Source organism: Balaenoptera borealis, assembly GCF_965194805.1.
Source record: "Balaenoptera borealis genome assembly, chromosome: 7".
Classification (NCBI taxonomy): domain Eukaryota; kingdom Metazoa; phylum Chordata; class Mammalia; order Artiodactyla; family Balaenopteridae; genus Balaenoptera; species Balaenoptera borealis.
This window is the reverse complement of record NC_138864.1, coordinates 18,724,744-18,749,368: the sequence shown is the minus strand read 5'-3', so window position 1 is coordinate 18,749,368 and position 24,625 is coordinate 18,724,744. Positions and strand designations below refer to the sequence as shown.

The following is a 24,625-nucleotide window of genomic DNA, read 5'->3' as shown; positions in this document are numbered from 1 at the left end:
ATGTTTGCTCAGTGTTTCCAAACTTGCTTGATCATGAGGTTCTTCTTAACTTAAAAATAGATGTTCGGAGCCCTTCCCCTGGAGAGGCTGATGCATTGTGGCTGGGGCAAAAATCTGTATATTTAACTGTTGCCCCACGTGGTTCTTAGGACAAGGCAAGTATAGGAAAAAAGTGCATCAGCTGATCTATCCATTTTGCTGATTGGGAGAAAGTGTATACATGCAAGTCAACCACTAAAATTACATTTTTCCTAAGTCATAACATGCTTAAATTCAATAATTTTTTCCTTAGAGTTAGCAGTTAGTAGCCTGCAGGATTGAAAAATTAATTACAGTGAAGGTTGAGAAGGTGATTTTGCCACACGGCCTTTTTGTGGCAGGGTTATATTTCAGCGTTAATCTGTGTGTTTTCCAAAAAATTCCCTCTCCACCCCACTTTCTCACTGGTACACTGAGGATCTCTATTCCTCCCTCCCACCTTCCTTCCCTCTTTCCTTCTAGCCAGCAAACACCAAGGCAGAAATAAAGACTGAAAGAAGCTGTCTTAGTCCATATGGGCTGCTATAACAAAATACTATAGACTGGTTGACTTATAAACAACAGAAATTTCTCTGTCAGTTCTGGAGACTGGAAATCCAAGATCAAGGCACCAGTAGATCTGATGTATGGTGACAGCCCCTTCCTCATAGACAGCCATCTTCTCACTGTAACCTCACATGACAGAAGGGACTAGGGAGGTCTGTGGGGTCTCATTTATAAGGGCACTAATCTCACTCATGAGGGCTCCACCCTCATGATGAAAGCAGCTCCCAAAGGCCTCACCTCCTAACACCATCACATTGGGCATTAGGTTTCAATGTGAATTTTGGGGAGGACACAAATATTTAGTCTATAACAGTATCTTTGGGTTCAGTGTCAGACAGTAAGGGTGGAAGACATGCTTGCCAAGATCAGATCAACATAGAAGGAACAGAGGAAAACAGAAACCAAAACGGAGTGGGGGAAAGGAGTGGTGGGCTGAGGGGCACAGAACATATATCCTCCCTGTCAAGATCAATTCATCCCTTCCCTCCATTCAATAACATGTTTTATGCATCAATTATCAGTCTGATTGCCCCACATCGGTAACATTTGTGTGTAGAGTTGACCCTTGAACAACATGGGTTTTACCTGTGCTGGTCCACTTATACGTGGATTTTTCCAATAAATACATACTGCAATACTACACAATCCACAGGTGGTTGAATGTGCAGATACAGAATCTTGATATGGAGAGCTGACTGTAATTATACATGGATTTTTGACTGCCCTGGGGTCAGCGACACTAACCCCCACATTATTCAAGGGTTAACTGTAAATGCCATATGTGTGTCTTGGCAAAATGCTAGATAGCCCTAAGGGACATACTGCATATACTATCACTGTACCTGTCCAGCTACTTGCCAGAGGACTTGGCACATAAAAGATGGTTTAAAAACTTCAAAGGTTTATACAAAGTGATTCACAGCACTAAATATGAGATACAACTGTTAATGATTATCTGCACCTATCTGGCTTCCAATTTCTGTAATCCCCTCTCTCCACCTGACCCCAATATTATAGTTTTAGAAGAAATCCTAGCCTTAGCCACAATGCCTTATCTCTTTTGCTAACTGTCTGCTTTGGCAGTAAGTCATCCTTGATCTCAGTTTCATTCTGAGCTTTTGTTCTGATTCTTATAACTGGACTTCTGTCTTGTTCTTTGTTCTCTATAACATTTCTAGGTAATCTGACCACTACTACTCCAGTACCTCTACAACTGGGTTTAGTCATTGTTATGGGTTGAATTGTGTTCCCTATAAAGATACACTGAAGTCATAACCCCCCATACCTCAAATGTGTCACTTCCAAATGTGACCTTATTTGGAAACAAGGTTATTGTAGATGTAATTAGATGAGTAAGATGGGTCCTTAATCTAATATGACCAGTGTCCTTATAAGAAAAGGAAGACAACTAAAGAGAAACAAGGAAAACACCATGTGATGACAGAGGCCACGAATGTAGTGATGCAGCTGCAAGCCAAGGAACGCCAGGGACTGTGGCCACCACCAGAAGCTATATGAAGGCAAAGAAGGATATTCCCTAAAGCTTTCAGAGGGAGCATGATCCTGCTGACACTTTGATTTCAGACTACTAACCTCCAGAACTGTGAGACAATATATTTCTGTTATTTAAGGCTATTTAGTTTGTGGTACGTGTTTAAAGGAGCTATAAAACTAATGCAGTCTTTTTGCCAGTGTCTTTCCAGATATTATAGACAATTTCTTAACATCAGCAATCACTATGCCTACCTCACATACACACATCAGAACATGCAAAACTAATGAAATTTTAGTGAAAAGCTCAAATTTGTAGGTATACGAGATATCTACTGGTCAAAATATCTTTTCTACAACTTCCACATGATTCTGTACTCCAAGTATCTAACAAATTCCATGGCAGAGAGGTCAAATTCTAAGTCCTATAAAATATTAAAATAGTGTCTAACCATGTGCCAACATATTTTTCTTTTAGTTTGCTAATCAGACTAAATGTTCCAACCAAAAGACACAGATTGGCTGAATGGATATGAAAACCAGACCTGTATATTTGCTGCCTACAAGATACTCACTTCAGGTGTAGAGACATATACAGACTGAAAGTGATGGGATGGAAAAAGGTATTCCATGCAAATGGAAATCAAAAGAAAGCTGGAGTTGCAATACTTATATCAGAGAAAATAGACTTTAAAATAAAGACTGTTACAAGTGACAAAGAAGGACACTACATAATCATCAAAGAATCAATCCAAGAAGAAGATATAACAATTATAAATATATATGCACCCAACATAGGAGCTCCTCAACATATAAGGCAAATGTTAACAGGCAGAAAAGGAGAAATTGACAATAACACAATAATAGTGGGGGACTTTAACACCCCACTTACATCAATAGACAGATCATCCACACAGAAAACCAATAAGGAAACACAGGCCTTAAATGACACATTAGACCAGATGGACTTAACTGATATTTATAGAGGATTCCATCTGAAAGCCCAAGAATACACATTCTTTTCAAATGCACATGGAACATTCTCCAGGATAGACCACATGCTGGGCCACAAAGCAAGCCTTGATAAATTTAAGAAAACTGAAATCATATCAAGCATCTTTTCCAACCACAATGCTATGAGACTAGAAATCAACTACAAGAAAAAAACTGCAAAAAACACAAACACGTGGAGGCTAAACAACATGCTACTAAACAACCAATGGGTCACTGAAGAAATCAAAGAGGAAATTAAAAAATACCTAGAAATAAAAGAAAATGAAAACACAGCAATCCAAAACCTATGGGATGCAGCAAAAGCAGTTCTAAGAGGGAATTTTATAGCATTCCAAGCTTACTTCAGGAAAGAAGAAAAATATCAAATAAACAACCTAACCTTACGCCTAAAGCAACAACAGAAAGAAGAGCAAACAAAATGCGAAGTTAGTAGAAGGAAAGAAGTCATAAAGATCAGAGCAGAAAGAAATGAAATAGAAACTAAAAAACAACAGAAAAGATTAGTGAAACTAAAAGCTGGTTCTTTGAGAAGATAAACAAAATTGATAAACATTTAGCCAGACTTATTCAGGGAAAAAAAAAAAAAAAAGGGAGAGGGCCCAAATCAATAAAATCAGAAAGGAAAAGGAGAAGTTACAACCAACACCACAGAAATACAAAGAATCATAAGAGAATACTACAAGCAACTATAAGCCAATAAAATGGACAACCTAGAAGAAATGGACAAATTCTTAGAAAGGTACAATCTCTCAGGACTGAACCAGGAAGAGATAGAAAATATGAACAGAACAATTACCAGGACTGAAATCAAATCAGTAATGTAAAAACTCCCAACAAGCGGAAGTCCAGGACCAGATGGCTTCACAGGTGAAGGAACACTTCTGAACTCATTCTGTAAGGCCACCATCACTCTGATACCAAAACCAGATAAAGATATCACAAAGAAAGAAAAGTTTTCATCAGGCCAACAGCAGTGATGAAAATAGATGCGAAAATACTCAACACAATACTAGCAAACTGACTCCAACAATACATTAAAAGGATCATCCACCATGATCAGTGGGATTTATCCCAGGGATGCAAATATTTGTCAGTATCTGTAAAGCAATCAATGTGACACATCACATTAACAGATGGACGAATAAAAAGCATATGATTATCTCAATAGATTCAGAAAAAGCTTATGATAAAATTCAACATCCATTTATGATAAAAACTCTTCAGAAAGTGAGCACAGAGGGAATATACCTCAACATTATAAAGGCCATATATGACAAACCCACAGCTAACATCATACTCAACAGTAAAAAGCTGAAACCATTTCCTCTAAGATCAGGAACAAGACAAGGATACCACTCTTGCCACTTTTATTCAACATAGTTTTGGAAGTCCTAGCCACAGCAATCAGAAAAGAAAAAGAAATAAAAAGAATCCAAATTGGAAAAGAAGTAAAACTGTGACTGTTTACAGATGACATGATGCTATGCATAGAAAATTCTAAAGATTCTACCAGAAAACTACTAGAACTCATCAATGAATTGGGTGAAGTTGCTGGTTCTATACACTAACAACAAAATATCAGAAAGAGAAATTAAGGAAACAAGAGATTATCATACTAAGTTAAGTAAATCAGACAGAAAAAGACAAATATCATATGCTATCACTTATATGCGGAATATTAAAAAAAAGAGACAAATGAACTTATTTACAAAACAGAAATAGACTCACAGACATAGAAAACAAACTTATGGTTACAAAGTGGATAGTGGGGGTGAGGGAAGAGATAAATTAGGAGTTTGGGATTAACATATATATACTCCTTTATATAAAATAGGTAAATAATAAGGACCTACTATATAGCAAAGGGAACTATACTGAATATCTTACAATAATCTATAATGGAAAAGAATCTGAAAAAGAATAAATAAATAAATAAATAAATAAATAAATAAATAAATAAATAAATCTGAGTCACTTTGCTGTACACTTGAAACTAACACAACATTGTAAATTAACTATACTTCAATGAAAAAGACACTAGACAGCAACATGAAAATATACAAAAATATAAAGCTCTCTGGAAAAGGTAAATATATAGACAAATACAGAATACTCAAGTATTGTAATGTTGGTACATGAATCACTTTTATTTCTGGAATAGAATTTAAATGGAAAAAGAATTTAAAATAACTATAAATCTATGTTATGGATATACATATATATATGTAAATGATGTAATTTGTGACATCAATAACAGAAAGTTGGGAGGTGTAAATGTAAAGAAGCAGAGTTTTTGTATGCAATGTAAGTTAAGTTGTTATCAGTTTAAAATAGATTGTTATAACTTTAAGATGTCTTATGTAATCTCCATGGTAACCATAAACAAGACCTATAGAAGATCTATAAGAGGAAATGAAAAAGGAGTCAAAGTATATTACTACAAAAAAACACAAGGAAGGTAGCAAGAGAAAAAGAGACAGAACAGCTGCAAGACATATCAAAAACTATTAACAAAGGGCAGTAGCAGGTTCTCCCCTACCAGTAATTACTTTTAAAATGTAAATAGATTAAAATCCCCAACCAAAAGACATAGATTGATTAGAAAGATTAGAAAAAAAACCAAACAGATCCATCCAAATGCTGTCTACAAGAGACTAACTTGAAATCTAAGGGCACATACAGGCTAAAAGTGAAAGAATGGAAAAAGATATACCATGCAAATAGTAACTGAAATAGAGCAGGGGTGACCATAATTGAACAGACAAAATAGACTCTGAGTCAAAAACTGTCACAAGAGACAAAGAAGGATATTTTATAATGATAAAAGTGTTAATTTACCACAGAGACATAACAATTATAAATATATATGCACCTAACATCAGAAATCCCAAATATACAAAGCAAACAGAATTACAGAATTGACGAGAGAAATAGACAGCAACACAATAATAGTAGGAGACTTCATTAGCCCAATTTTAATAATGGATAGAACAACCAGACAGAAGATCAATAAGGAAACAGAAGACTTGAACAATAACAATACTATAGACCAATTAGACCTAACAGACATACAGAACATTCCACCCAACACCAGCAGAATACACATTCTTCTTAAGTGTACATGGAACATTCTCCAGGATACACCACATGTTAGGCCACAAAATAAATTTTAACAAATTTAAGAAGATTGAAATTATACCAAATATCTTTTCTGGCCACAATGGGATGAAAGTGGAAATCAACAGCAAAAGGAAAACTGGAAAATTCACAAAATGCAGAAATTAAACAACACCCAAGAATAAATGAGTCAAAAAAAGAAAAAAACAATATCTTGAGACAAATAAAAATGAAAAAAATTGGTGCTTTGTGACCACCTAGAGGGGTGGGATAGGGAGGGTGGGAGGGAGGGAGATGCAAGAGGGAAGAGATATGGGAACATATGTATATGTATAACTGATTCACTTTGTTATATAGCAGAAACTAACACACCATTGTAAAGCAATTATACTCCAATAAAGATGTTAAAAAGAAAAAAGAAAAAAAAAACCCAGCATACCAAAACTCCTGGGGTGCAGTGAAAGCAGTACTAAGAGGAAAGTTTACAGCAGTAAACACCAAAATTAAAAAAGAAGAAAGGGGCTTCCCTGGTGGCACAGTGGTTGAGAATCTGCCTGCCAATGCAGGGGACACAGGTTCGAGCCCTGGTCTGGGAAGATCCCACATGCCGTGCAGCAACTGAGCCCGTGAGCCACAACTACTGAGCCTGCGCATCTGGAACCTGTGCTCTGCAACAAGAGAGGCCGCGACAGTGAGAGGCCCGCGCACAGCGATGAAGAGTGGCCCCCGCTCGCCGCAACTAGAGAGAGCCCTCGCACAGAAACAAAGACCCAACACAGCCATAAATAAATAAATAAATAAATTTATTTTTCAAAAAAAGAAGAAAGATTTAAAGTCAGTAACCTAACTTTACATATCAAGGAACCAGAAAAGAAGAACAAATTAAGTATAAATTTAGCAGAAGGAAGGAAATAATAAAGATTAAAGCAAAAATAAATGAAATAGAGAATAGAAAAATAGAAAAATCAACAAAACATAGGAATTAATTTTTTTGAAAAAACAACAAAACTGACAAACGCTTAGCTAGACTAAGAAAGAGAGGACCCTTATAAATAAAATCAGAAGTGAAATAGGAGCTATTACAATTGATTTTCCAGACATAAAAAGGATTATAAGAGACTACTACGTAAAAAATAAAAATAAAAAAAGAGACTACTATGAAGAATTATACCCAACAAACTAGATAGTATATAAGAAATGCATAAATTTCTAGAAACATAGAACCAAACAAGACTGAATCATGAGGAAATTAAAAATCTAAACAGATCTATAATCAGTGAGGAGACTGAATCAGTAAACAAAAACTTCACAACAAAGAAAAGCCCAGGACCAGACTGCTTCTCTGGAGAATTCTACCAACATTTAAGGAAGAAATTACCAATACTCCTCAAACTCTTCCAAAAAATTGAAGAAGAAGAACACTTCCAAAATCATTTTATGAGGTCAGTATTACCCTGATCCCAAAGGTAGACAAAGATACTGCAATAAAAGAAAACTACAAATATCCCTGATGGATATTGATATAAAAATCTTCATCAAAATAATAACAAACTGAATTCAACAGAATCTTAAAAGCATCCTACCACGACCAAATGAGGTTTATTCCTGGAATGCAAGGATGGTTGAACACATGAAAAGCAATCAATTTGTAGTGTTAATGTAGTGTATCAACACTACATTAATAGAATGAAGAAAAAAACTACATGATCATCTCAATCAATGAAGAAAAAGCATTAACAAAATTCAATACCTTTTCATGATAAAAACATGCAACAAACTAGGAATAGAAGAAAACCAGTTCAACATAATTAAGGTCCTATATGAAAAGCCTGCAGCTAACATTTTACTCAACATAGAAAAACTGAAATCTTTTCCTTTTAGATCAGGAACAAGGCAAGTATGCCCACCCTCATCACTTCTATTCAAATAGTACTGGAAGTCCTAGACAAAGCAATTAGTTAAGAAAAAAAGGCATCCAATTTGGAAAGGAAGAAGATTATCTCTGTTCACAGATGACATATACTTATATGTAGACAACTAAAGATTACACACCCACACCCAAACAAAACTGTTTGAATAAACAAATTCAGCAAGGTGCAGGATACAAAAACAACAGGTAGAAAACAGTTGTGTTTCTATACACTAACAATAAACTACCTGAAAAGGGAATTAAGGAAACAATTCAATTTACAGTAACATTAAAAAGAACAAAATACTTAGGAACAAACTCACTCAAAACACTTAGGAACAAACTCACTTAGGAACAAGACTTATACACTGAAGACTACAAAACAGTGCTATAAGAAATTAAAGAAGATACAAATAAATGAAAAGATATCCCATGTTCATGGATTGGAAGACTTTATATTGTTGAAATGTCCATACTACTCAAAGCAATCTACAGATTCAATACAAACCCTATGAAAAACCCAATGACATTTTTAAAGAAATTGAAGAGCCATCTGAAAATTTGTATGGAATCTCAAGGGACCCCAAATAAATCTTGAAAAAGGACAAAGTTGTTGGCCTCACACTTGATTTTAAAACATTACAAAGATACAGTAATCATAAAAGTGTGGTACTGCATAAAGACAGATATATAGACAAATGGAATAGAATATGGAGATCAGAAATAAACACTCACGCATATGGTTGTATAATCTTGGACAAGGGTACCAAGACCACACAATGGGGAAAGGACAGTATCTTCAACAAATGGTGCTGGCAAAACTGGGGATCCACATGCAAAAGAATGAAGTTGGATCTTTACCTTACACCATATACAAAAATTAAAACAAAATGGGTTAAAGGCCTACACATAAGATCTAAATCTGTAAAACTGTAAAAGAAAACATAGGGGAATAGCGTCATGACAATGGATTTGGCATTGATTTCTTGGATATTACACCAACACACAGGCAAAAAAAGGAAAAAAAGACAAACTTAAAAACTTCTGCGCATTAAAGAAGATAATCAACAAAGTGAAAAAGCAACCTACAAAACAGGAGAAAATATTTGCAAATCATATATATGACAAAGGATTAATATCCAAAATATATAAAGAATACAACTCAACAACAACAATTTAAAAAAACCCAATTTTAAAATGTGCAAAGGACTTGAATAGACATTTCTCCAAAGAAGATATCCAAACAGCCACGAAGCATATGAAAATATGGTTTATCATCACTAATCATTAGAGAACTGCAATGAGATATCACACACACACACACACACACACACACACAGATATATACTCAGAAAATGGCAAGTGTTGGTGAGGATACAGAAAAATTTGAAGCCTGTGCACTGTTGGTGAGAATGTAAAATGATGTATCACTATGGAAAACAGCATAGAGGTTTCTCAAAAAAAATAAAAATAGAATTACCATATGATCCAGCAATCTCACTTTTGGGTATTCATCCAAAAGAATTGAAAGCAGGATGGAAGACATTTTGCATAACCATATTTATTGTAGTATTATGCACAATAGCCAAGAGGTGGAAGCAATCTAAATGTCCATGGAAGAATGAATGGATAAAGAAAATGTAGTATATCTGTACAATGGAATATTATTCATCCTTAAAAAAGAAGGAAATCCTGTCATATGCTACAACATGGAAGAAACTTTAGGACATCATGCTAAGCGAAATAAGAAATAAGTCAGTCACAAGAAGGCAAATAGTATATGATTCCACTTATATGAGGTATCTAAAGTAGTCAAATATACAGAAGCAAAGTAGAATCGTGGTTGCCATGGGTTGAGGCGAGGGGGAGATGGGGAGCTGTTGCTCAATGGGTACAGAGGTACAGTTTTGTAAGATAAAAAAGCTCTAGGGATCAGTTGCACAACAATGTGAATATAATTAATACTACTGAATGGTACACTTTAAAATGGTTAAGATGGTAAATATTGTCTTTGATTTTTTTTTTTTTAAACCACAGTTAAAATAATACAAAACTTCCAGGCCCAGAGATCATGGAGCCATCTTACAAAATTACATTACAGTTAACACCTTTCCTACCTGCCTCCCATTCCATCTCTCTTTCTTCCCCATTCCCCATCCCTTTAGCTTCAACTTCAGCAGAGTCAAAATCACTGCTATAAATTTTTAGATGAACTAATTTTTTAAACAGAAAAAAATACCTCACTAACTCTATCAGTTCCTGGTAATAGTGAATGAGTTCACCAAGAACAAATACTGAGCATTATAGTGCTGTCTGCGTGTATTCCTTTTCTTTTTTAAAAAAGCACTTTTATGGATAGCGTAATTTTATGGAGAAATTTTATATCAACATGGTGCTCCCAAAAGTTAAGAATTACTAACAATGTTTTTACTTGAATTCCTTTTTTAACATAGAAAGAACATCAGATTACAGAGGCTTACAAAAAGACTAAGAAAACCCCGAAAAGTCTAAAAAAGCAATGTGGAAAACTTTCTTTGAAAATAATTAATGATAATAGCAAACATTGTTTTCCTCAATATTCTGCCGTTATTTTGGCCCTTCCTCACATGCTACCACTAGTATCTTATAGAAGCTGCTTCTTGCCAACATAAGCATTGTGTGAAAACTTTACAAACATAGCTGGGAAGAATAGACTATAAACTCTGTATGACTTCTTAGCAACTTTGCAAGATGAAGGCCTAATTTGACATGTGGATTTGGTGGTTTGACCAGCCTTGGCTAACATCAGGTCCACATGTAAGGGGGGGGTACAGTGGTTCCCTACTCCAGGGCACCAACTCAGTCTCATGTGCTGTGAGTCACAGTGGCAGAAGAAAGCCTCCTTCCTGGCTGTCTTGACTCACTCGGGAGCAGAAGAGGATGCTCATTGGGGTTGTGGTCCTGTGTTACGTGAGAGACCATGGTGAGCTAAACGGCTTCACCAAAATGCAACCAGATCCCTCAAATTAGGAGAGAACAGGATGAGAATGAACAAATTCACTGATGTTTTGGGTCGGCAAACTTCTATGAAGTTCTAACATTAGCTCTGGTCTCATAAGTCGGGTTTTACTTAGTCTTTTAGACTCTAATACTTAAATTGCTGCAGCTGAAGTTGTCTTTTCAATAAATTCAATATGAATTTACATTCTGTTTTAAAGTAAATTAATATTTAAAGTCTATCTTGGATCAGACCCAAATGTCCCAACTTGCCCAGAACCCATGTCACTTTACGTGGTATAGATACTGCCCTTCCTAACAGGTATCTACTATTTCATTCTTCTCCAGGATTGGTGTGCTTTTCCTTTTTTAAGTTGAAATCATCTACCCCAGGTTTTTCACTTTTTAATTTATATAGTAGTATTACTTAGTGGGAACTAAGTTGCAGTGTGCATCAGTGATTTTGAAACCAAGCAGGACTTTGCTGGGCCTTCCTGGGGACAGAACCCCACATGCCCCCCACCTCTTGTTTGTAGAAAAACTTTAGCCTCCTAGGCTTTTCCCAAGTTCCAAAGAGCAAATTTAATCAGAGAAGTGAGAAAATGCTGAAACAAACAAACAAACAAACAAACAAAAACAGTCAAGCAAGACAAAATAATAATTAACCCATAAAGCAAAGTCAAGGACTTTTAGTTCCTCCTCAAGGGCCACAGATAATATCCTGAGCCATATCCTCGAGTTATTTTACAGATACTAAACCTCTGCCAGGCAGAAGAAGTTAACTGCATGCTGACCACCAACATGTAGACTGATTCCAACCAGTTGGAATCAGAAGTTGATAATCCAGATTCCCAAAACTTCACTCTGTTACCTCACCATCAACCAGTCAGAGAATTGTGCACGAGTTGATCACACATCCTATGACCCTCTTCCTCCCACTGTCTTTAAAAATCCTTTCCTGAAAGCCATTGGGGAGTTCCAATCTTTTTAGCACAAGCTACCCATTTTTCCTTTCTTGGCACCCTGCAATAAAAGCTGTACTTTCCTTCACCACAACCTGGTGTCAGTGGATTGGCTTTGCTGCACTTTGGGCAAAGAGACCCAAGTTTTGTTTGGTAATAATGTGTCTAATTATTAAATTACTAAAACGATTGTCCCTTTTAGACAAACTCCTAAGATTATTTTGGCTGCAAACTAGTGATAAAGGGAATATAAGAAAAATTTTAGGAAAAAATGCGTTAATCCCTCCTTTCATCATATGACCAACCATAGGCCCTCTCAGAACCTAAAGTGATTTTTCAATTTAGATAATTCAGAGACCTATAGTTTCATGTACCATTCAATCATGGCTACCCTCAAGGTTACTCACACATTACTGCTGCCATTTCTCTTCCTATAACGCTTGTCCTCCATCTTCCACTTATCGTCTTACAGGTTTATATCACTTATATCCTTAAAAATCCAAATTACAGTTTATCTCTTTAAGTAAATATTTTCATATTTTTAAGACCACTGCAGTACCTGGGAGGGGGCTGGTCAAAGGCAAGTAAAAACACCCAAAACCCTTCTACCATTATAAAGTTGCCTTGTCTTGATTCAGCACTTGCTTGGTTGTTTGAAACCTTTGCCTGTTTTCCTGACTTCTGGCAAAATTGATTCTGACAGTTTCTGCTTAATTTTTCAAAATTTCTGTGGCGGGATAAGCCATTGAACATGCGTACTCTGCCATTTTCACCACTGACATTCAAAAATAATTTTCTTATGGTGCACAGTGCTATTCTAGCCTAAGGTTCACTAAAATAATATTATTCACACCTGTCAACATGCTCAACCCATTTTGAGCTATAATTGAGTATACGGTATCAGGCCAACTTCCCACCATGAATAATCACAGTGCTGGATTAAGTTTGAAAAGGAAACAGTAGCATCTGAGAGTATCCAAAGCAGCCAAGAAAGATAGCTTAGGTATCTCATCTTAGATAGCCTGGTAGTGACTTTTGTCACCAGGAGATATGCTCTAAAACTTAATAAAGAATGAAATGATTTCAAATTTAATCCCAGAAATGCAAAAAGCAATGAAAAGCAAAGTAAGGCATTAATATAAGGATAAATCTAAACTAATATTGTCTGTTTAAAATAAATAATATTTTGTTGGGTTTTTAAATGATTAAATAGAATTAAAATAAGTGACAACAATTGTACAAAAATCAGGAATTGGGTAAATGAAATTAAAGTGTTCTAAAGTCCTTGCATTGTCTGGAAACTAGGGAAAGTGCTAACGTGCAGAAGATTCTAATAAGTCAAAGATTCATTTTGCAATGAAAAAGCCACAGAGTAAGAAAAATATCTGCAATACAATTATCTGCCAAAGAATCATGTCTAGAATATAGAAAACCTCCTAGAAATCAGTAAGAAAAAGACAGATAACCTAATTTAAAAATGGGTAGAAGACTTGAAAAGGCATTTCACAATATCCAAATGATATATAGACACATGAAAAGGTGCTAAACTCTTTTTGTCATCCAAAAAACTCAAATTAAATACATAATGTGATAGCCTACAGATGCATCAGAATGTATAACATTACCAAAGGTCCTCCATGCTGTTTTCCATAGTGGCCACACCATTTTAGATTCCAACCAACAGTGTACAAGGGTTCCAATTTCTCTACATCCTTGCCAACACGTGTTTTTTGGTTAATATCTTTCCTGATGTGAGGTGATATCTCATGTTGGTTGATTCGCATTTCCCTGATGATTAGTGACATTAAGCACCTTTTCATATACCTGTTGGCCATTTGTATATCTTCTTTGGAGAAATGTCTATTCTAATCCTTTGCCCATTAAATTGGGTTATTTGGGGGTTTTTTGCTAAAGAGTTGTAGGAGTTCCTTATAATTTTTGGAAAGTAATGCCTTATTAAATATATGGTTTGCAAATATTTTCTTCTACTTTTGGGTTGCCTTTTCACTCTTGATTTTTTCCTTTACTGTGCAGAACTTTGTTGGTTTGACATAGTCCCACTTGTCTATTTTTACTTTTGTTGCCTGTGTTTTTGGTGTCGTATCCATGAAATCATTGCCAAGCCTACTCTCATGAAGCTTTTCCCATAGTCTTCTAGGAGTTTTATAGTTTCAGATCTTTTGTTTAAATCTTCAATTCATTTTGAATTGATTTTTGTGTGTTTTAAGGTAGGGGTTTATTTTCATCCTTTTACATGTGAATATTCAGTTTTCCAAACTCCATTTGCTGAAGAGACTATCCTTTCCCCACTGTGTATTCTTGGTGCCCTTGTTGACGATCAGTTACCTATATGTGTGTGGGTTTATTTCTGGGATCTCTATTCTGTTCTATTGGTCTATATGTCTGTCTTTATCCCAGTATCATACTGCTTTAACTATGGCAGCTTTGTAATATATTTTGAAATCAGGAAGTGTGATGTCCCCAGATTTGTTCTTTCTCAAGGTCACTTTGGGTATTCTGGGTCTTTCAGTGTTCTATATGAATTTTAGAATTGTTTTCTATTTCTGTAAAAAAAAATGCCAGTGGAATTTTAATGGGAATAGCATTGAATATATAGATTCCTTTGGGTAGTCTGAACATTCTAATAATATTAAGTCTTCCAATCCATGAACACAAGATGTCTTTCCATTTATTTGTGTTTTCTTTAATATCTTTCATCAGTGTATGGTAATTTCACATCCTTTGTTAGACTTATTCTTAAATATTTTATTGATTTGGATGCTACTGTAAATGAGATTATCTTCCTATTTCTTTTTTTGGTAGTTTACTGTTAGTGTATGCAAATGCAACTACATTTTGTATATTGATTTTGTATCCTGAAACTTTCCTGGATTTGTTTATTAGGTCTAACAGGTGTGTGTGTGTGTGTGTGTGTGTGTGTATAATCTTTAGGGTTTTCTATATATAAGATCAGGTCATCTGCACATAGGGACAATTTTACTTCTTCTTTTTCAATTTGGATGCCTTTTATTTCTTTTTCTTGACTAGTTGCTCTGTCTAGGACTGCCTATGTTATACGTTGAATATAAGTGCTGAGAGTGGATACCCTTGCCTTGTTCCTGATCTTAGAGGAAAAGCTTTCAATTTTTCACCATTGAATATGATGTTAGCTGTGGGCTTCTAATATTTGGTCTTCACTATGTTGAGGTACATTCTGTCTATACCTAATATGCTAAGAGTTTTTATCATGAAGGGATGTTGAATATTATCAAATGTTTTTTCTGCATCTACTGAGATGATCATATGATTTTCATCCTTCATTTGTTAATGTGGTATATCACACTGATTGATTGTATATGTTGAACCATCCTGGTATCCCATAAATAAATTCCATTTGATCATGGCGTATAATCCTCTTAATGTAGTGCTGAATTCTGTTTGTTAGAATTTTTGTTACAAATTTTTGCATTTACATTCATCAGAGATATGGAGCTGCAATTTTCTTGTAATGTCTTTTTCTGGTTTTGGTATCAGGGTAATAGAGGCCTTGTAAAATGGATTTGGAAATGTTGCCTCCTCTTCAATTTTTTGGAGAAGTTTGAGAAAGACTGGTGTTAAGTTTCTTTAAATGTTTGGTAGAATTCACCAGGGAAGCCATCTGATCCTGGGTTTTTCTTTGTTGAGAGGATTTTTTTACTACTAATTCAATTTCCTTACTTGTAATTAGTCTGTTCATATTTTCTATTACTTTTACCATCTGATCCAGTAATTCTACTCCTGGATATATACCCAAAAGAAGTGATCCAGTAATTCTACTCCTGGATATATACCCAAAAGAAGTGAAATCAGGATTTTAAACAGATACCTACATTACCATGCTTATTGCAGCATGATTCACAACCGTCAAGATTTGGAAACAACCCAAATTTCCATCAACAGATGAATGGATAAAGAAAATGTGGTATATGCATACAACAGAATGTAATTCAGCCTTAAAAAAGAAGGAAATCCTACCGTTTGGGACATCATGGACGGACCTAGAAGTAAATATTATGTATACCTCTACATTATTATCAAAATTCATTTTTCATTTTAAATGTCCTTTTATCTAAGTGACAACTGCTTTGACTGAAGCAAAAGCTAAAGTGCTACTCCATGTGTTTCTTGCCTTTCAGATTCAATCGGGTGACAAATAATTGCACCATCGAGTTCTAATTGCTTAAAAGGCATGTGATATAGATCAGTTGCACAACCAGAGACATCTTCTTACTCTGACATTGCTTCATTCGGTTCAATCATCACTTTCTCTTTACAGCATCTGTCTTTTCTAGATAATTCCTAAAGATTTCTGGAATACAAAATTCAGGACTAAAACCTCTCATGGGCTGCTTCAGCAGCTGTGGTGTCCCAGAGCCCAAACCTGGAGTGGGCAGAGAAGTTTTTGGGCTCAGGTGCCTGGCCTGGGGGAGTGTGAGGTGAAGGCTGAGTTGAGCTGTATGTACTTGGGGATGGGGAGAGGGAGACCTGCAGTTGTAGCAGCACCTCTTACCTGCCCACACGTGGCCCTCTTATGGCGCCAACCATCTGAAAGGCAGACACCAAAGACCAGCCTAGTCCGCGGCTCACACAAAGTTCAGAGGGAGGAGCTGGAGATGCAGCATCATCATGGCAAACATTAGGCCTGGAAATAAGTCAGTCACAGAATAACAAATACTGCATGATTCCACTTAAATGAAGTATTTAGTACAAACTCATAGATGCAGACAATAGAATGGTGGTTGTCAGAAGATGGGAGAGGAGAAAATGGGGAATTTTTCAATGGTTATAAAGTTACAATTATATACAAGATAAGCTCTAGAGATTTGCTGTACAACATAGGGCCCATGGTTAACATAGGTTGTTGTTTACTTAAAAACTTAGGACAGTAGATCTCTTGCTATGTGTTCTTACCACAAAAAAAAAAGCAAGGGGACACAAGAAATATTTTAGTGGTGATGGACACATTTTTTTTTAAACTTATTTTACTGAAGTATAGTTGATTTACAATGTTGTGTTAGTTTCTGGTGTACAGCAAAGTGATTCAGTTATATATATGTGTGTGTGTGTGTGTGTGTATTTAAATACACACTTATATATATATAAATTCTTTTGAATATTCTTTCCCATTATGGTTTATTACAGGATATTGAATATAGTTCCCTATGGTATACAGTAGGACTTTATTTTTTATCCATTCTATATATAATAGTTTGCATCTGCTAATCCCAAACTCCTAATCCATCCCTCCCCCTCTCCCCTCCGCCTTGGCAACCACAAGTCTGTTCTTTATGTCTGTGAGTCTATTTCTGTTTCATAGATAAGTTCATTTGTGTCATATTTTAGATTCCACACAAAAGTGATATCATATGCTATTTGTCTTTCTCTTTCTGACTTACTTCACTTAGTATGATAATCTCTAGGTCCATCCATGTTGCTGCAAATGGCATCATTTCGTTCTTTTTTATGGCTGAGTAGTATTCCATTATAGATATATACCACATCTTCTTTATCCATTCATCTGTCAATGGACATTTAGGTCATTTCCATGTCTTGGCTATTGTAAATAGTGCTGCTATGAACATAGGGGTACATGTATCTTTGTGAATTAGTTTTGTCAATGGATATGTTTACTACCTTGTTTGTGGTAATGGTATCACAGGTCTATGCACGTGTCCAAACTCATTAAAATGTATCCATTAAATCTTTGCAACTTTTTGTATATTGTTTGTCTCAATAAAGTTGAAAACAGAAAACAAACAACAAAAAAAGATGAACACAAAACTGAGAATATCGAGTGCTGGCAAAGATGTGGAGCTACTGGAATTTTCATTCACTGCTAGTGGACTGTAAATTGACAAAACCAAAAAACTATTTGGCAGTGTCTACTAATACTGAATATATGTACATCCTGTGGCACAGTAATACTACTCTTAGGTATATATCAAAATCAAATGTGTAACTATGCGCATCAACAGACAGGTATAAGAATATTCATAGCAGCATCATTTGTAGTCACCCCAAACTTTAAACGACCCAATGTTAAGCAATATTAGAATAGATAAAGAAATCTGGGGAAATATACAAGTATGAAAATGAATAAACTACTATTATATTCTTTACTATGGATCAATCTTACAAACATATTATTGAGTGAAAAGAGCCACACAAGAGTACATACTACGTGTGGCCATTTATAACCACTGGAAAGCAGGCAAAACTAATTTTGGTGATAAAATTCAGAACAGTGACCATTTTTGTATGGGTTGCAATGACTAAGATGGAGCACGAGGAGAGCTTCTATACTGCTGGTAAACATTTAACATCTTGGTCTAGGAGGTGGTAACACACGTTCGTTCAGTTTGTTACCAAGATACGTGCTCAGGATTATCGCACTTTTGTACATATGTTATCTCTTAACAATTTTTCACACATCCATTCAGAAATTTTTAAAAATTATATTTCATCAATTTTGGCGAGGGTGCAGGGAAGGGGTGTTCATTTATTTACGGTAGTAATTTTAGTTTAACAGCTACTTTGAGGAGTAAATAGAGGGAAATCTACTACTGAGATTGAAAATGTGCATACTCTATCCAGCGCACCCACGTTAGTATCTCTACCTAGAGAACACTTGGATATATGTGCAAAAAGGCACAAACATATGTTGAAGGTAGCAACGCTTCTAACAAAAAACCAAAAAAGAAAACAAACTATGGATACATGTCCGAGGGTAAAGGAATCATAAATTAAATCTATTGGTTCTGAGAACTACCACGTAGTAATTTAAAAGAATGAGATAAATTTATATAGAGATACGGAAAGATCTCGAGGATATAATGTTGATTGGGGAAAGAAAATTACATCTACACATATTTAGATGCAGAGGAACTAGGAGTCAACATATAGGGACTGGTTTGTAATTCCTGCCTGAAAAGGATTAGCCTAATGTGTGATGTTTAAATTTATGGTTATGTGTAACTTAACATGAATAATATCAGCAGCCCTGACTCAGGCACTGACTTCAACAGGCGAACTGAGTGCCTGAGGACCTGGAAGCGGAAGGAGAACGTTCACTCTGTAACCTTCTATTCCTTCCTGTATTTGAACGATGTAACTGTAGCATCTATTGTAAAAAAGGTTCATTAAAATATAAAGATAATGTGAAGTCAAACAGTGATTAAAGAATGGCAATTTCGTGCGAAAGCCGATACAAATATAATTGAATGTGACTACTATATTAAGGCTGAGGTGTTAGTTATGCGATAGGAGCGCAGAGAAAGTGTGTGTCCTAAGTATGGAGGGGTCTGAGAAGAAGTCAAAGCTGAGGTGACTCTTGAACAGAGAAACTGAATGTCCTACTTTTTCATTCCTGGAGAGCCCAGAGACCCTGAATTCCAGTCCCATGATTATTTTCCAGAGCTGGAGCCTAAATCCTCACCGAGAGACTGGAGGAAGGCGGAAGAAGAATGGTTGAGGAGGGAGAAGCGACGTGTCACAAAACGGTGCGGTACGGGTTTGTGGCAAATCCAATCAGCCGGAGTTCCAGATTCCCACTCTCTCCTCAGGGCAGGCCGGCCCGCCCTCTCCCGCCTTCCCGCGACGCTTACTGGGCAGTAGATGATTGACAGAGTCACCCACCAATCGCTGCTCTGCTACGGGGGGGCACTCAGGCCCTCAGCCTGGTCTTTGGTCCCTCGGGCGAGGTGCGGCCTCTGTGCGTCTACGTCAGCGTGATGACGTCACGGGCCGGGTACTGGAGGAGCCGGGGGCCGCTGTCCGCGGGCGGTGGGCTGCGCGACGTCTGCAGGGCTCGATTCCCGGTCCCGCCCCGCCGAGCCCCGCCCCTCCGCCCGCGAAGAGTGCAGCGGGCGCAGCCACAGAGCCGCTGTCGCCGGGCCAGCCAAGGGCGGCCGGCCCGGAACCACCCGATGAGGTAGGCTGGGTTTCTCGTCACCCTATTTGACAGATTGGAAAACTGAGTCATCCGGGATCAGATGATTTGCCCCGGACTCACTGGAGACCCGCGAACGGAGGCCAGAGCCGAGCGTCCGGTTGTGTTTGTTGAGCCCTCGCCGTCCTCCGGGGAGGAGGAGGGGCTAGGCAGGCTGTATTTATAAAGGGTACAAAAGTGAAGTTGCAGATTGCGGAGCCCCTTTTCATCCAGGGTTTGGGCTGGGATTCAGGGGATGGATGCAGGTAGCGAGGTCTCCATTCCTTAACCCTGCGGACCCCGAGGAGCCCTCGGTGGGGTCCAGACTGGTGCTGGCCCCTTGGGCCCTCCAGAATGATCAAGAATGGTGACTGGGGTGATGCGTGGATTATACAGACAAGGTCGGTTACTGACCTCTTTTATTCATCAAGAAAAGCTGTGTTCGAAACAAAATTGAAAAATTAAAGCTCAAGTCACGAATGTTCTGGCTCTGGTTTCAGTTCAGTGCTTTGCCCACTCATGGGTATCTGGCCATATTTTGAAATCTCAGTAGCATGCTTATTTTTGTTTTAGGATCAGAAAGGGATTCTCTCTCTCTCTCTCTCTCTCTCTCTCTCTCTCTTAGTTCAAACATGAGTTAACACTGTGGAACTTATCACTCTCTTCATGTGCCAATTGTTCACCATGTCATTTGTCTTCTATTTCACAGATGGAATCACTGAATTCATCACTTGACTCAGTAATAGTTTGGATAAATTTAGCAAGGTAACAAAGTAACAGGTCGAACCTCTCAATACTAATACTGGAATTAGTTGTTTGTTTCTCAGAATTCTTTGTTGAGAAGGGTTCTGAAAGATAATTCCCACATATATATATATGTATATACACACACTGTCTACTCATACACCCTTACAAAACAAAACAACTTAGGGTACCTTTGCTTTATTTATGGGTTCTAATAAGGTGGGGCATAATTCATGCTCATAAAGTGAAAATGTGTACTATAGGATATATGTATCCATATGTAGTATTTTGTATAGTGAAGAATTTATTCTCTTTAAATCTTGCTGTCTCAGACATTGACCTTTTAAGACTGTATTATTGCATAAAACTGCACTAAAGAAATGAAATTAAAGCCGCTTCAGGGGACTATTCCTTACTTAGGTTCACGGAAGAATGGTTATTATCATTTGAATTTAGTCTTTGGACAAATTTATCTGATGAGTGCCTCATCTATGCCATGCTTTGTTTTAGATGTTGGGGATTGAATGCTGAAACATTTAGATAAGGGTCCTGCCCTCAAGACCTTCCATTTTGGTGGAGATACTATAAATATATAAACAAAAATGGCAATTTTAGATAATGATAAATGCTAGAAAAAAATATTACAGGGGAAGGGGCTGGAGCTTGACTGGGATGTGGAGGGAAATTGAGATATGGGTGGTCAGAGGAGATTTCCTTGAGGAAGTTTGGAGGAGACCTGAGTGTTTAGAATGAGTCAGCCATGGGAAGATGGCTGGAAGTTTCCAAGCAGAAATAACAGTGCAAGGGAGCTGAAGGAAGAAGGAGCTTGGCATGTTCCAGGGATAGATGAGAAGCTGTGTGGCTGGAGTGAGGTGAACCTAGGGGAGAGGGAGATGGGGTGACACGGGGAGGAGATGACACTCAAGAGGTAGGCAGGACCGAGATCGTCTGAACCCCATGTAAGAATTGCAGCCAGACAAAGGAAATAGGATTTAGATATAGTTAAAGCTCTCCATTTTTTTAAGTGACATTCATAGAAGCTAACCAGCTCTCTGCTTTATATTGGTTATGAAATCACTGTAGTAAATCATTATATATATATATTTTTTACTGATGGTCCTCTTTCTTAATGGAAAAATGTCTTCTTCCCTCAAGCCCTGTGTCCCAGGCTGTTTCTTTCCTGTTCATTCTTATTGCTGGCAGGACTCTGAGCCTCTGCTTATCTTCCACTCCCTGCTTTTATCCTTCCTGCTCCCAACCACGAATCCTCTCCAGTATTGATGTTCAGGCGCTAAGTCCCTTCACTTCCCCACGCGGAGTTCTAGGAAACTGCATTGGCAAGTGGATTACTGTTTTCCATTAAAACTTTTATTACTGACCAGAGACTTAACGTCTGCCTTTATTTAGTGCCTACAATGTACCAGGTGCATTATATACATTCTGATCCTTCTAACCTTCTATTGCAAAGGTAAATGTTATCCCTTCTTGGTGGAAGAGGAAACTTCTGCCTCAGGCCACCCAGCTGGTACTGAGGGAGCCCAGGTTTGAAACCAGTTAGCCTGCCCCCAAAGCCTAATCCATGCTTCTCCACCTCACCGCTTCCCGAGTATATAACAACCACAAACCTCTATTATTTGAAATTAATATTTTATGAAAGAGCATTTTAGGGATCGTGATTCAATCCTCTTAGTTTAAAGGTGAGACTGTGGAGGCCCATCGATATTCAGTGCTTTTCAAGGCAGAATTGGCACCAGATTCTCGCCCTGCTGATTCTCAGCCTAGTGTTTTTGTTTGCTTGTTTGTTTGTTTGTTTTTCTGCTGTACTTACTTCATGAAAGTCCCTTCACAAGGAGTTTCTGTATACACAAAAATATAATATTTCAACATCATGAATTTACTGTCCATAAACTCATACAAGGCAATTTTTTAAAAGATGAAACAGTGCTGCTTCTCGGGCTAAAATAACCCCTTGTTTTATTTTACTTCTCTTTTTCAGCAGTGAGCAGGTGTAAACTTTCTGGATGAATGTTGGTTTTCTTAGTAGAAAGTGGTTTCAAAATGACTTTAAAATTTAAGTTTTAACTTCACAAATCTTTGTAAGGGAGTTTTAAATTTCTGTTTTCCCAGCTTTAACCATTTGCTTGCAAGTATGGGAATATTGCCGAGTGTTTGCTGGCTCATAGTTTCTGCTGGCAAGTAGAGTTTCTTCCTATAATTGAGGAAGCTGTTGGGTCAGCTCAGGAATACAACTTCTCTTTCTTAGTGTAATGTATTATCATTTTTAGAAAATGAGTAAAAATCAGTTCCTAAATTATATGGTTGGAAAATGGGTTACTTTGTTTTTGCAATTTAAAAATACCCATTCTTTATTTCTAAGGTTTGCTTATTTTATTAAATATGATTGGGATATGGTTGATGAAAAATAGTAAATTAACAAATAGCTAAATTTACTTTCTGGTGGCTTTTTGACTCTCCTATAACTTAGTGGAGATTGTCTTTTCTATTAGTCAAATCAGAATAATGTTATTAGAATTAGTAGCACCTTCTTTCTTAAACGTTGGAAGATATTTAAATTTAGCCAAAAGAGACCTTTTTGCTCTTTAAGTCATCTACGGGCTGTTTTGACTGAGTATCTCTATCCTTTAAGATTGTTCATGCAACTGACCTCCACCTTCTGAAGGTCCAGGCTGTCATGATTTGAGCTCAAATTATAGTGCTGTCCTTCCACCATGAACTCTGTGCCCCAAACTGGACTCCTGGCCTTTCCAGCTTTAGTGCCATTGCTTGTGCTCTGCCTACAGCCTGGTATGCCTTCTAGATGGACAAACCCAGCCAAAGTTCTACCTGTGCCTCTGTTTCCATCTATGCTCCTTTCTCAATGAGATACTTCCTGTATCTCTTTAATGGAAGCCTTCTCTTTCACAGCATTTTTGGTAGTCTTTCTCGTGACAGTTTACCAATCTTGGTATCTTTGGTAATACACTATATTGTGTGTAGGTATTCAAATATATGCTGACTTGAGCTTAAAAGGGACTTAACAATTCATGTTAGACATGCAAAGTTTTTTGTAGATTATAGAGCCCTGTAGTTTCGTTTAGCCCTTTTAGATTTGTAGAGCTTTTATTACCTCCTCTTTGCGGGAAGCATTGTTATGCTTTTCTTGGCTTTGATTCAGCAGAACCTCTTTCCTGTTTCAGTTAAGGGTCTGACTGCTACAGTTACCAAGGGGTCCCTTGAGAGGAACTCAACCCTTTGCTCTGTAAATATTGAAGACACATTGTTGCAAATAAAAATCAGTGTTCTCTGTGTTTATAGCTTTGGAAAAAAATAACAGTAATTCCAGTTTTTAATCGTGAAGATGAGAAAACTGAAGCCCAGAGGACTAGCCAGGGGCTCCTGTAGTGCCAGGCTGAGGAGCTTGAGCAGCCCTCCTGGTTCACGGCAGCCGGGGCTAGTGTGGGCCGGCACTCGTTTCGATGTTTTGCAGCAGAATTCCTGGTAGCCTATTAAGAGTGTATCAGTACAGCTTAGGCCTTTTCCCGATTGTTACACTTGCTTTGCTAGTGAGTTGCCCTGGATCTGGGAGACACCTCTTGTTGTGACTCACGGTCAAAGCAGGACCTCTCACCAAGGATCCTGGACTGAACTATTTAAGCCCGTGGGATCTTCCTGGGCAAGCATTGGCTGGTATTGGGTTGGGCAGGCTCTTTAGTTTAAAACCTCTCTCTTCTACTTCCCCTCTCATCACAGTTTTCCAAAAAGTATCTTGGGACTGGTGGGCATCCTTTGTATTAAACTTGGAGTTTGGAGGAATTCAGTCTAGTGCCTTCTAAGTTGCGGTAATCACAGGTTTCCGCGTCC

General features: G+C 37.3%; 1 protein-coding gene and 1 long non-coding RNA gene across 5 annotated transcripts in view; one reads left to right on the top strand and one right to left on the bottom strand.

Annotated features, from left to right (window-relative positions):
- The window catches only part of LOC309632397, a 201,090-nt gene extending 181,310 nt beyond the window's left edge, over positions 1 to 19,780 (bottom strand). For both annotated transcript variants that reach the window (XR_014246883.1, XR_014246884.1), the window contains exon 1: positions 16,604 to 19,780. This is a non-coding gene — a long non-coding RNA (uncharacterized lncRNA). The remainder of the gene's footprint in view (positions 1 to 16,603) is intronic.
- Positions 19,781 to 19,884: 104 nt separating this feature from the next.
- Positions 19,885 to 24,625, top strand: part of STARD3NL (STARD3 N-terminal like) — a 49,544-nt gene continuing 44,803 nt past the window's right edge. For all 3 annotated transcript variants that reach the window (XM_082399904.1, XM_082399905.1, XM_082399903.1), the window contains exon 1: positions 19,885 to 20,023. The gene's annotated coding sequence lies outside the window, so the exon portion shown is untranslated. The remainder of the gene's footprint in view (positions 20,024 to 24,625) is intronic.